General features: G+C 38.2%; 1 non-coding gene across 1 annotated transcript; it reads right to left on the bottom strand.

The window, feature by feature from the left end:
- Positions 1-8,053: 8,053 nt before the first annotated feature.
- On the bottom strand, positions 8,054-8,162 carry LOC141705654 (small nucleolar RNA R71). The gene has a single exon (XR_012568436.1). It is a non-coding gene; the product is annotated as a small nucleolar RNA R71 (small nucleolar RNA).
- Between the last annotated feature and the right edge of the window lie 3,882 nt (positions 8,163-12,044).

The following is a 12,044-nucleotide window of genomic DNA, read 5'->3' as shown; positions in this document are numbered from 1 at the left end:
ACTCATTGTACTTCTGCTAACAATTAACAAGAAGAAGTTCCCAACTCTGCTTAGGTTGCTAACACCACTTAAAACTCATTGTGTGCAGGAAAAAATGAAGAAGGTCATATGGATCATAGACAATGGATGTTCTAGACATATGACAGGTGATAAGGCCCTGCTATCATAATTTGAGGAGAAGGCTGCCCTTTGGTGACTTTTAGAGACAACAACAAAGGATTCATAAAGGAGTTAGTCAGAGACATGCCTAATATGGAGTTAGTAAGACATGCCTAATCTGGAGTTTGCTCAAGTTGAAGTTTGTGAAGCTTGTCAGGAAGGAAAAATGAAAAGATCAAGTCACAAGTCAAAACTGTGACCATAAGTACACCATTGTAGTTTTATTCACATGGACTTGTTTGGGCCAGTAAATGTCTTATCATTTCAAGAAATATGCACTTGTGATGGTGGATGATTTCTCAAGATAAACTTGGGTAGAATTTATGCACTCTAAAGATGAAACTCCACACATCATAATTGAGCACATCAAGAAATAGAAAAACAGGCTGAAAATCATAATTGTGTTAAGAGATTGAGAAGTGATAATGGAACAGAATTCAGAAATGCAACATTGAGTGAATTCTGCAAAAACAAAGGCATTGTTCAAGAATTCTCAGTTGTTAGACACCTCAACAAAATGGGGTAGTTGAAAGAAAGAACAGAACATTAGTTGAAGCTGCAAGAACAATGCTGCAAGATTCCAAGTTGCCAACTAGTTTTTGGGAAGAAGCTGTTAACACTGCATGCCATACTCAAAACAAATATCTCATTAACAAGATTCATGGAAAATCACCTTATTCAATCATGTCTAAGAAAAAGCCTAATGTAAAGCATCTTCATGTGTTTGGAAGCAAGTGTTACATTTAAAAGTCAACTCTGAATGTGGGAAAATTTGACTCAAAGGTTTTTGAAGCAATTTTTCTGGGATATTCATTGGAGAGAACTGCCTACAAGGTCTATGTAATTGATCAAAAGAAAATTATGGAGAGCACAGATGTGACCTTTGATGATGACAAGTGTCCAGGCTTAGAATGCCTTGATGATAATGAAGCTGAAGCCCTTGCACTTGAAAATCTCAACATTAACAGTGATTCTGATGAAGAGGATGAAGGCAATGCACAACAGATGATGAATGAAGAAACTACTGAATAGGAAAATCATGGAAATGGAAGCTCATCTCAGGCATCTGAATTGATAGCACAAACTCAGGGGGAGAAAGAGAAGAAGGATCTACTAGTCATACCAATAATGAAGAACATGATGAAGGCACAAGTCAACAAACTCACACAAGGAAGTGGGATAGAAGTCACACTAGAGAAGCAATTATTGTGATCCAACTTCTGGTGTGAGAACTAGAAGTGCAACTTTCTAATAATTTATGATCCCGAACCAAAGAACATAAGTGTAATTAGAACAAAATGGGTGTTCAGGAACAAGATGGATGAAAATGGTACTGTTACCAGGAAACAAGGCAAGGTTGGTTATAAAAGGCTACTCATAGGAAGAAGGAATTGATTATGATGAAACTTTTGCTCCGTTTCCAAGACTGAAGCAACACGGATCTTTCTAGCATTTGCTGCACATTCAAATATCAAAGTGGATCAAATGGATGTCAAGAGGGCCTTCCTAATGGTGAGCTAGAGGAAGAAATTATGTGCAACAGCCACCTGGCTTTGAAGATCCAGAATTTCCAGATTTTGTGTACAAGTTACTCAAGGCTCTATATGGGCTAAAGCAGGCACCTAGAGTGGTATGATACATTGTCAGAATTCTTACTTAAACATGGGTTTACTAGAGGCACTATAGACAAGACTCTCTTCTACAAGAAGCATGGTGATGATATGATCCTAGTTTAGATTTATGTGGATGATATCATCTTTGGTTATACAAATGAAAAGCTTTGCCAAAGATTCTCCAGGCTTATGCAGAGTGAATATGACTATTTGGGAAGCAATACTAAAGCACTGACTCCTGGTGAATTTTATGATGCAATTAATGAAGTTTCCAAGGCTCAACTCAAATATTTCCATCTCTTTGGAAAAGCACTAGAACTTAAGTTGGTTGGTCATGAAGACAAAATCAGGAAACTAGTGAAAGAGAAGATAGATGAGATCATACCATCACAATTCAAGATCACTTCAAATGTTTAAACATTTTGCTGATCAGATAGGCAAGGATGGATCTGACTTCTATTGAAAAAGATGTCAAAAATCTCAGACAATCTTTCATTGCTCCTCATGAAGTGGTCCAACACAAATCACAAATTCAAATGATACAAAGATCAAGCTGGACCAGCTTTACCAGACCAGATATGAGCCTTCTGCATTGCTTATGAAAGGTATCAAATAAGTTGTGGAAGCAACTTTTGGCTCCTCAACATCTACAAGTTCTCATCATCCTGTCTCAACCTCTACAAATCTTCAAATCCAATCTCTTCTACAAACAATTTTCAGACTTACAGTCCTCAAATGCCTCCCTCAATGCTCAAGTTCAAACCTTGACTTCTCTTGTTTAAGAGTCAATAATCAGATATTCAGACCCTGGTGGACTCTCACAGGCATCTCCAAATGCAGAATTTGTTACTTTGGGGGGCCATCCTGGGGAAACACAAATACTAATTGCCCTTTCTACCTAACAGATAGGGCCAGAATTACCAACTCCCGTACTCATGCCTGTCACCTAAGACTAAGTGGGAGATTGAGGCTAGGATTCAACAATCCAGGGATGCTAAATCAAAATCTAAAGAGCCTATTCAGGTTGGTCAAGCTCTTCTCAAGTTGATGTTGGAAAAGAAATAACTTTCTAAAGGCTGCAGAAGGATCCAATCAAGATCAGGAATTCAGTGAACTTCTTGCAGTACTAAGAATGTCTCTTCAAAACAATTATGTGACCTACAAGAAAGCTTTGGCAAGAACATCAACTTTATCAGGGTGCTTGTGAAAATTACTACCTTCCTGGAGAAAAGGATTGGTGTGAACATTAATGATGGTGGGTGGACAGGTGTCTTCAGGTGACTCTTACAAATCTTCAAACTTTGAGAGCATCTGAACTGGATGTAATGATTGACACGAGTGAATCCAGTTATTCCAGGAAGACACTCAACTTCTCCATGAGCTCAAAAAGCACATGTGACAGCTTTCCTGAAGCTATCTAGATCCAAACAAAGGAGTAGTCTATATTTGTCCAACAACCAAACAGAGTAAAACATATCCTTGTTCCCAAACACTGTGCCAGATCAAATATGAGGCTGATCATGACTTACAGTCTGATCTAAAGTACAAAAGGAACAAAAAGCATGAAGATGTGGAGATGATAAAGATCTTAGATAGGTATCTTATAAATACTGACACCATGTTGCCAAATACTCAATACAGTTTAAGAAATGATAAGGATGTGATGAGCAGAAGGATGACAAACAAAACCTTCTGGCTCAAATCCAAGTCAATCTTCTAAAGCAACTGGAAGCAAGGACAAGAAGCAAGAAGAGAAAAAAGATGATGAGAAGAAGAAAGGGGATGAAAGGAGAAGGAAGAAAAAGCAAGATGTCAGGACCACAATCACAAACAAACCTAAAAATCCAAACAACTCAAGCTCAACCTTCAAAGCCAACAAACTCCAACATCAAACCACCTCAAACCTCTAAGCCTAAATTCCTATAAAAACAAACAACCAGGCACCCTTCTAAAAATACCAATCACCTCAAGCCAAACATTTCTCAAGAAAATCTCAAACCTACCCTCTGAAAAGCATCACTCAAAATTAACTATGTTGTATAAAGACATACATGTACTTTAACAGACTAAGACATTTTGTCAACCCGAAGTAGTGTGATGTTATCTTAATCGGTATATTGTACTTGTAACACTTAAAGTCTGTAAAAATGCAAAGGAGCGACTGGAGTCTTTTTACTGAAACAGTATCAAGCCTAATGATCTATCTGGAAGAAGGCAAGAGATCACGCCTCAGAAGAATTTTGAAGAAGTTTGAGTTGAATAAATCTGTTTGGAGAAAATACTCTAAGTCAAGATCTCTACAAGTCACAAATTTAATATTATGAGAAGTCATTTCGAGACCTCCAGAATGGCTTATTGAGAAAGTCAGAAAGTTACGAGAGAACTCAGGAAATTCGACAAGCCAAATGAAGAACTGAAGATTGGAGATATCGACAAAGTCATTCATTCACTAGAGAACTCAAAGTTATCGACAAAGTCTACATTCAGTAGAGGAACTCTGAGTTATCTATAAGTCAAGTTCCACTAGAGAACTCAGAGATATCGATATAGTCAAAATTCACTAGAGAGAACTCTGAGATATCGACAAGGTAAATTTGACTAGAGAACACTGAGATATCGACAAGTCAAGAGCAGCCACTAGAGAACTAAGAGTTATCAATAAGTCAAAGTGAAGATGTGAAGACCAGAAATCTCGACAAGCCTAAAATCTCTTATAGAGAACTAAAGACCTCTACAAACCAAACTAAATATAGAGTACTAGAGATCTCGATAGCCAATATACTTATCGAGATGTCAAGGTTCCATAAATCTAAACTGGAGATCTCGATGTACAATCTCAAAGTACAAAGTTGCAGATCAGTTCAATATCCAAGATAATCAATACAACAAACAATCCAACAGCTGGATGGACAACTCTACAAAAAGCAGCTTGAAGAATGTGCAAGATCAATGGTAAAGATTAACTGACCAAAGGAAGATTAAATTGAACACGGGATGCTAAAGATATGCTAAGCCAGAATTGGAAGATCTGTTTTTTTATAAATAGAAATGACAAATGACGGTTTAGGAAAAGCTAATAGCATATCCTATTACACACTGTGTAACTAGCAGTTAACTGAGTTATAAAGTTAACTCTGGTCCTTAGTCAGAAGTAACAATTTAGATCAAATTTCTTGTAACCACTCTCAAGGAGAAGCTAAGCTCTTTATCAACAAAGAGCCTAGAAATTTTGTAGCAAAACAGTCTTAATTTTAATATAAAATTAAGTGAGTTTTGAAGATCCGCGTTCTTTATTTTTCTGGAAGTTTTAAATTCTGCATGAATACATTTCACTACAAGAATTAATTTACTTTGTTCAACCATAAACATTCAAGAAAATCTCAAAAGCAGTAAAACACATTCACCCCCCTCTGTGTGTTATTCATTTCCTAACAAACTACAGTATGTTGGGAGAAAACCAAAGAAAGACAGGCCCTGCTGAAAAAGTGGAAGTCACTGAAAGGGCTATCTGGAATTGTTTCCAGCAAATGATTTTCTACCTTAAACTGGTGCATCTCAGATGAAGATTATTATCAACAACTAGCTGAGGAAATAGTTAGGGTCTGGGTTGGTAACTCTAAGGGAAGTAAGAATCTACTATGAAGATGGATCCTTCACATTTTCTAGGTTGTACCTTAATGGACACTCTCTCCCCCAACAGAAATTAAAAGAGTGATAAGCTTACTTAAAGATAGGATACTGCTACAAGAGCATGGAGATCTGTTTTAGCTTGAATGGTTGATTAAAAGGAGGAAAGAAGAGCAGGGAATAAAGCTGAATCTGAAGAAAGGATAAGGAATACAATGAGGAGATTGAAACGTACATCAAAAAGATCAGAAGAACTCAAGGCCAAAGGAATGAGCAGAATTTCTAAAGTTGGAAATGGTTTAAACTATCAAAGCTGGGGAAAATTCACAAGATTTAGGATTGATTTGCTAAATGGTTATCCAAAGACAGACATACTCAAACTTGTGGAAGCTCTAAGTGAGACACCAATCATAGAAGAACTTGATATTCTTGTTTACTTAAAGGATCTCATTAGAGAAGAAAACATAAGCAAAAACTGTCTTTCCGTAAATGTTGTAACTATTTAAACTCAAGAAATCTCCTAATGTATAAATGTTGTAATTGTGTCAATTTTTATGTATTAATCTTATTTTCCATTGAAGCTGGGGGTTAGTCTTGTTAACATGCATGAATTTGTGTTAAGCAACCTTCTCACAAATTGGGGGAGATTGTTGGCAATGCATGATAAGTGGATTTCATATCCACTTAGAACGCTTTACTACAAGCTTAAATTGTGTTTTGGACTCAAGTTGTTGGTATTTTATGTGTTTTTATGTATTGCATTTCAAGTGTCAATTAAATAAAGAAAGGAGCTTTTAAAGGAAAATATGATGAAAAGTGATCAGATTTGGAAGCCAATGCCATTTTCAAGTTGTAGAGAATCTCATTAGCTTCGCGTGGGCAGTTGAATTGCGTAATTCTGACGAGTAGAACTCAAGTTATGGCCAAAATAAGATTCATCAGAATTTTCCAGAAGTCGCCCACGCGGCTGCGTCAGAAGTGCACGTGGCCGTGTCAGACCCGCACGCGACCGCATGCTGATGCGCGGCTGATTTCGCTGAAAAAACCTTTTTTGAGTGGAATTTGATAATTTTAAGGGTACAGGTCCACTAGGGGCTTATTTATACTTAAAAAAAGGTTTCCAATATCCGGGAAGATTGGGAGATCAAGGAGAAGACCTAGAAGCACAAAACAACTCCGAAAAAGAAGATCTTGTTTTCTACTTGTGATTCTTTGAAAATAGTTGTAACTTTGGATGCTCGTTTTCATTCTTGTGGAACCTAGAACTTTTATATTCGTAATTTGATTATTATTCAGTTTATTAAGACCTTGTTTTATACCATGCTTTCATTGGAACCCATGATGATGATGAGTTCAATTATGGGCTAATCATTATCATGGGATTCTAGCGGATTTACTTATGGATTTCAATAATTAATTTGTTTCGATATCTTGGTGTGTGGTGATTGATTGATATCCTAGTATTAGTTGTGCTTATTCGTCTTATGTGCGTAGCTAACATATAAGATAGCGTGTTAATATCTATTGAAGCGATAGTGAATATAGAGGTTTAGAACTTGCCATGCTAGCATATGTTCATGTATTTGTTATGCATGATTCGTAGGTAATTTTAACCATCTTACTTGCCCTATGTAATCACGATAGATAACTTGCGCATTAAACCGTTATATTTTCAATTCTTATAGACATATAAGGACTAAGCATAATTGGTGTCTATTCAACTTCTATCTCTTTTGTGGATGCTTGGTAGTAGGGTATTTGTACAACGAAAGTTGGCGTTTACTAGTTTCGTGTTATCTGATTAGTGTCATCACCATTACATGCTAAGGTTAAGAACAATAAGGCTATTGAATGAAGTATTTAATGAAGTTAGAATCCCATGTTTGTCATATATAGTAATTCAACCTCAATTCTCTTAGTTAATGTTATTTAGTATAATCTCTTATTTTATTAAAAACCCAATTTGTTATTTGTCTTAGCATTGAGCGATAATTATACATTGTTGCATAGGTGCATAAATTGAACTTAACCTAAACCAGTCTCTGTGGGAACGAATCTGATTTATATCTTATACTACTTGCGAACGCGTATACTTGCGTGAATTTTAGCGTGTGTTTTCGCCCTAACATGTTTTTGGCGCCGCTGCCGGGGACTAGGTGTTAATTTTTAGTTTATGTGCTTGTCATCGGTGGTCTTTAAAGTTCACTGACTCGGATTCTTTTACTTTCACGGTTTATTTGTTTGTGTTATAGGTACTCATTACAATGGGAGATCCAGCAGCACGAACGAAAGCCTTGATGGATTTTTCTCAACCCAAGATCAATGACATTTAATCTAGTATTGTCAGGCCAGCTATCACAGCTAATACCTTTGAGATCAAGCCTGTCATAATTCAATGGGTGCAGAATTCAATCCAGTTTGGGGGTTCTTCAACGGAAGATCCCAATATGCACATTAGGGATTTCATTGAGATCTGTGACACCTTTAAGTTCAATGGTGTTTCTGAAGATGCTGTGAAGCTGAGACTGTTCCCATTCTCTCTGAGGGACAAGGCTAAGAGCTGGTTACACTCTCTACCAGCTGGTTCGATTACTACTTGGGAAGATCTTGCTCAGAAGTTTCTTACTAAATTCTTCCCTATGGTGAAGACAGCTGCACTCAGGAATGCTATTACTCAATTTGCACAGAAAAATGGGGAGAATCACTATGTGAAGCTTGGGAGCGCTACAAGGAGATGCTTAGGAAGTGTCCTCATCATGGAATGCCTGATTGGATGATCATCAATTATTTTTACAATGGGTTGGGAGCACAGTCCAGACCCATGCTCGATGCAGCATCAGGCGGAGCATTATGGCAAAGTGCTATGAGGAAGCTTATGATTCAATTGAACTGATGGCTGATAATGAATATCAGTATCCAACCCAGAGATGTCCACAGGGCAAGGTAGCTAGAGTTCTTAAAGTGGATACAGCTATGGCTATCACTGCTCAACTAAAGACGTTGTCTATGAAGATCGATTCTCTGGCTAACTATGGTGTTAAGCAGATAATTAGTATTTGTGAGTTGTGTGCAGGTCCGCATGTGACAGAGCAATGCGCTATATCTAGTGACTCATCTAAGTTTGTGAGCAACTTTCAGAGATCGCAGCAACCAGTTCCAGACACTTATCATCCTGACAACTGGAATCATCCTAACTTCAGCTAGAGCAACAATCAGGATGCGATGCAACAGTCGTTCCAGCATTTTAGAAATGAACTATTCAACCTTCCTGGTTTTCAGCAACAAATTACACCAAAACAACAAACTCTTGGTGCATGTCTATCTTCGAATGAAAAATCTGAATTGGAGGAGTTGCGGCTTATGTACAAAAACCAGGCTCTTATATGCCAAAGCCAGACTGTTTCTATCAAGACTCTGGAGAACCAAATAGGGCAAATTGCTAATGCCTTATTGAATCGACCACAATGAACGCTTCCTAGTGATACAGAAACAAATCCAGGCAAGAGGGAAGTTGAAGAACAGGTGAACGCCATCACCTTAAGGTATGGAAAGGTCGCAAGCCCCCAAATGCAGCAAGATGAAGAGCCTGAAAAATCTCAAGTTTCAGAAAATGCAGTTGTGGCTGAAGAAGAAGTGCAGAAGGAAGTAGAGGTGGAACCAAGGAAGACTACTGTGGAACACACTCCTCCTGAGGGTAATATAGGGGAGAAACAGATATATCCTCCACCTCCTTTTCCTAAGAGGCTGCAGAAGAAAAAGCTGGATAAGCAGTTTGAGAAGTTTTTGGAGGTGTTCAAGAAACTTCATATCAACATACCTTTCGCTGAAGCTCTTGAACAGATGCCTAGCTATGCGAGGTTTATGAAAGGTATTCTCTCTCAGAAAGTGAAGCTCGATGACTTAGAGACCGTTGCTCTAACGGAGGAATGCAGTGCTGTGCTATAATAGAAGTTGCCTCCGAAGCTTAAAGATTCTGGAAGCTTCACTATTCCTTGCACCATCGGAAACTTGTCGTTCGACAAGTGTTTATGTGATTTAGGAGCTAGAATCAATCTGATGCCCTTATCTATCTTCAATAAGCTTGATCTGCCTGATCAAAAAACCAACATACATGTCATTGCAACTAGCTGACCGTTCTATCGCTTATCCACGAGGTATAGTGGAGGATGTCTTGGTCAAGGTGGATAAACTCATCTTCCCTGCTGACTTTGTAATTCTTGACTTTGAGGAGGATAAGAAGATTCCCATTATCTTGGTGTTATAGATAAAAAACTAATATATATAATTGCTGTATTTATTACTAAGGAACGTGAGCTTCAAGGCTCGATTTGACTGCTCTTGTGTTTCGTGACTCAATCTGCCTTAACAAGATGCCTACGTACCTTGCTGATTGCCAAGGATCAAGTCAAAAAACGTAGTTCTGATTTGTGGGGTGAGGCCCCTTATATAGATGTGGGGGTCCTTGAATTGGACTTGGTATAGGAGACTTGGTGGGCAAGTCTCATAATTAGAATGGACTTTGGAGTCCTAGATAGTAGAAACTGATTCCTTATCCTTTTAGGTCCCCTTGAGGCCAATCTACAAGGATTTATATCCCCATTAGGACTTATCTTAATAATTGTTTTTCTCCCTTATTTATTAATTACGAAATTAATAAATAATCAGGGTTTTTGGGCTTTCTTTGTTCCATCAGGCCTGATCTGGTCCATCAGGCCTGATCAACATTTTAACCTTTCTGGTCTGAATGGCATACATCTTCTTATTGGGCCTAGCAGCCCATACTTTGTACAATTAATGCAATATTTAATTATTCAATCAGGATTTATTTATCCCTATCATTTGCCCCCCAACTTTTGGGAAACATTGATTAGGTTTCGCAGAAGTTAAGTCTATTCATTCCCTTACAGGGTTTTGTTTTTGCATAAAGTGTGGAGCGACCTACACGTTTACAACGATTTATTTTTTCCTTTAATTCTAGGATTTTTCCCTAAATTTCTGGGATTTATCTTTTACTTCTTGGATTTTTTCCTTAATTTCTGGGATTTATCCTTAATTTCCTGGATTTTTCCTTTAATTTCTGGGATTTATCCTTAATTTTTAGGAATCTTCCCTAATTTTTCCGGGATTTATCCTTAATTTTTTGGATTTTCCTCTAATTTTCTGGATTTTTCCCTAATTTCTGGGATTTATCCTTATTTTTCTGCCTTAAAATCGATCAGGATGTATACAAAATCGATCAGGATGTATACAAAATCGATCAGGATTCCTGACCGATTTCGATCAGGATCCTGATCGAACTAGCTCAGGAAGTAACATTCTGGTCGATTGGATCTTCGATCAGGACCTACGCAGAATCGACCAAAATTCCTGATCGATTTCGATCAGGATTCTGATCGAACTAGCCTCCAAAAGTGACATTCTAGTCGACTGAAACATGGGCAGAATCGACCAGAATTCTGATCGATTTCGATCAGGATTCTGATCGAACTGGGTGGCTCTCTACCGTTCTGATCGAATGAAATATCGATCTGGATCCTCTTTGGTGCGATCAGGACTCTGATCGAACTTAGGGGATTTCTTCCCTCCTGTTCGAATGAGATATCGATCAGGATCCTTTTTTTTGCGTCGATCAGGACTCTGATCGAACTTAGGGGATTTCTTCCCTCCTGTTCGAATGAGATATCGATCAGGATCCTTTTTTGCGTCGATCAGGACTCTGATCGAACTTAATAGGTTTCTTCCCTTTTGATCGATTGAAGTATCGATCAGGATTTTCTTCTTTGTCGATCAGGACTCCGATCGACCCATCTTAAGATTCTGGTCGATTTTCGACCCTTCATTTTCCATGGGAGTTTCTAGATTGTTCCCGACATTTCTTGTAGATGGCCTTTTAGGTTGGGCCTGGCTAAATGGGCCTAAAATGCCCTGATTCCGAGCTTTTCGCCTATATAAGTGTAGTGTGAAGTGAGAATCCTCACTTCACTTCACACTTCTCATATTTTCTCTCACAATTTTCTCTAGAGTTCTCCCTTTGAGAAGACGATTTCCGGCAACCACAGCCACCGCAGCTCCACCATTCTCAAGTTTTTCTGGGTTTCAAGCATTCAATCGAAGCATACCAATGGCGGATCGTGACTTGGCTCATTTGCAGAAGATGAATGTTTCTAAGAGAGGTACAAACATTCAAATTCAATCTCCATATACTTCCCTACTTGATATGATTAACTTTAGAGGTGATGAATATCCCTCTCTATCTGAGTTAGATTCGTATAACCATGGTAACACCTTTCATGAGTTAGATGGTAGAATCGAGTCCATGAACACCCTGTACAGACTTCCACCCTACCTTAGGATTACTCCAGCCGCCCCTGGGGATAGGACATGTAACTGGGAGAGGGATACTTTGTTTATCTATCGAGGAGCCCTAACCGCGGGTCTTAGGTTCCCATTCCATGAATTTATTCCTCGCTTACTTGCCGATGTACAAATCAACCCTTGTCAACTCCCTCCTAACGCTTGGAGGAACATTATCTGTTTTATGGTCCTTTGTCTTAGAAACAATTTTCCTCTTTCCGTAGCTGTCTTTAGGAAAGTTTTCCAATTCTATAATAGCTCCATGAGTCAACCAGGTTGGGTTTTAATTCG

Source organism: Apium graveolens, unplaced genomic scaffold (genome assembly GCF_009905375.1).
Source record: "Apium graveolens cultivar Ventura unplaced genomic scaffold, ASM990537v1 ctg9196, whole genome shotgun sequence".
Lineage (NCBI taxonomy): Eukaryota > Viridiplantae > Streptophyta > Magnoliopsida > Apiales > Apiaceae > Apium > Apium graveolens.
This window is presented reverse-complemented; position numbering and strand designations above follow the sequence as displayed.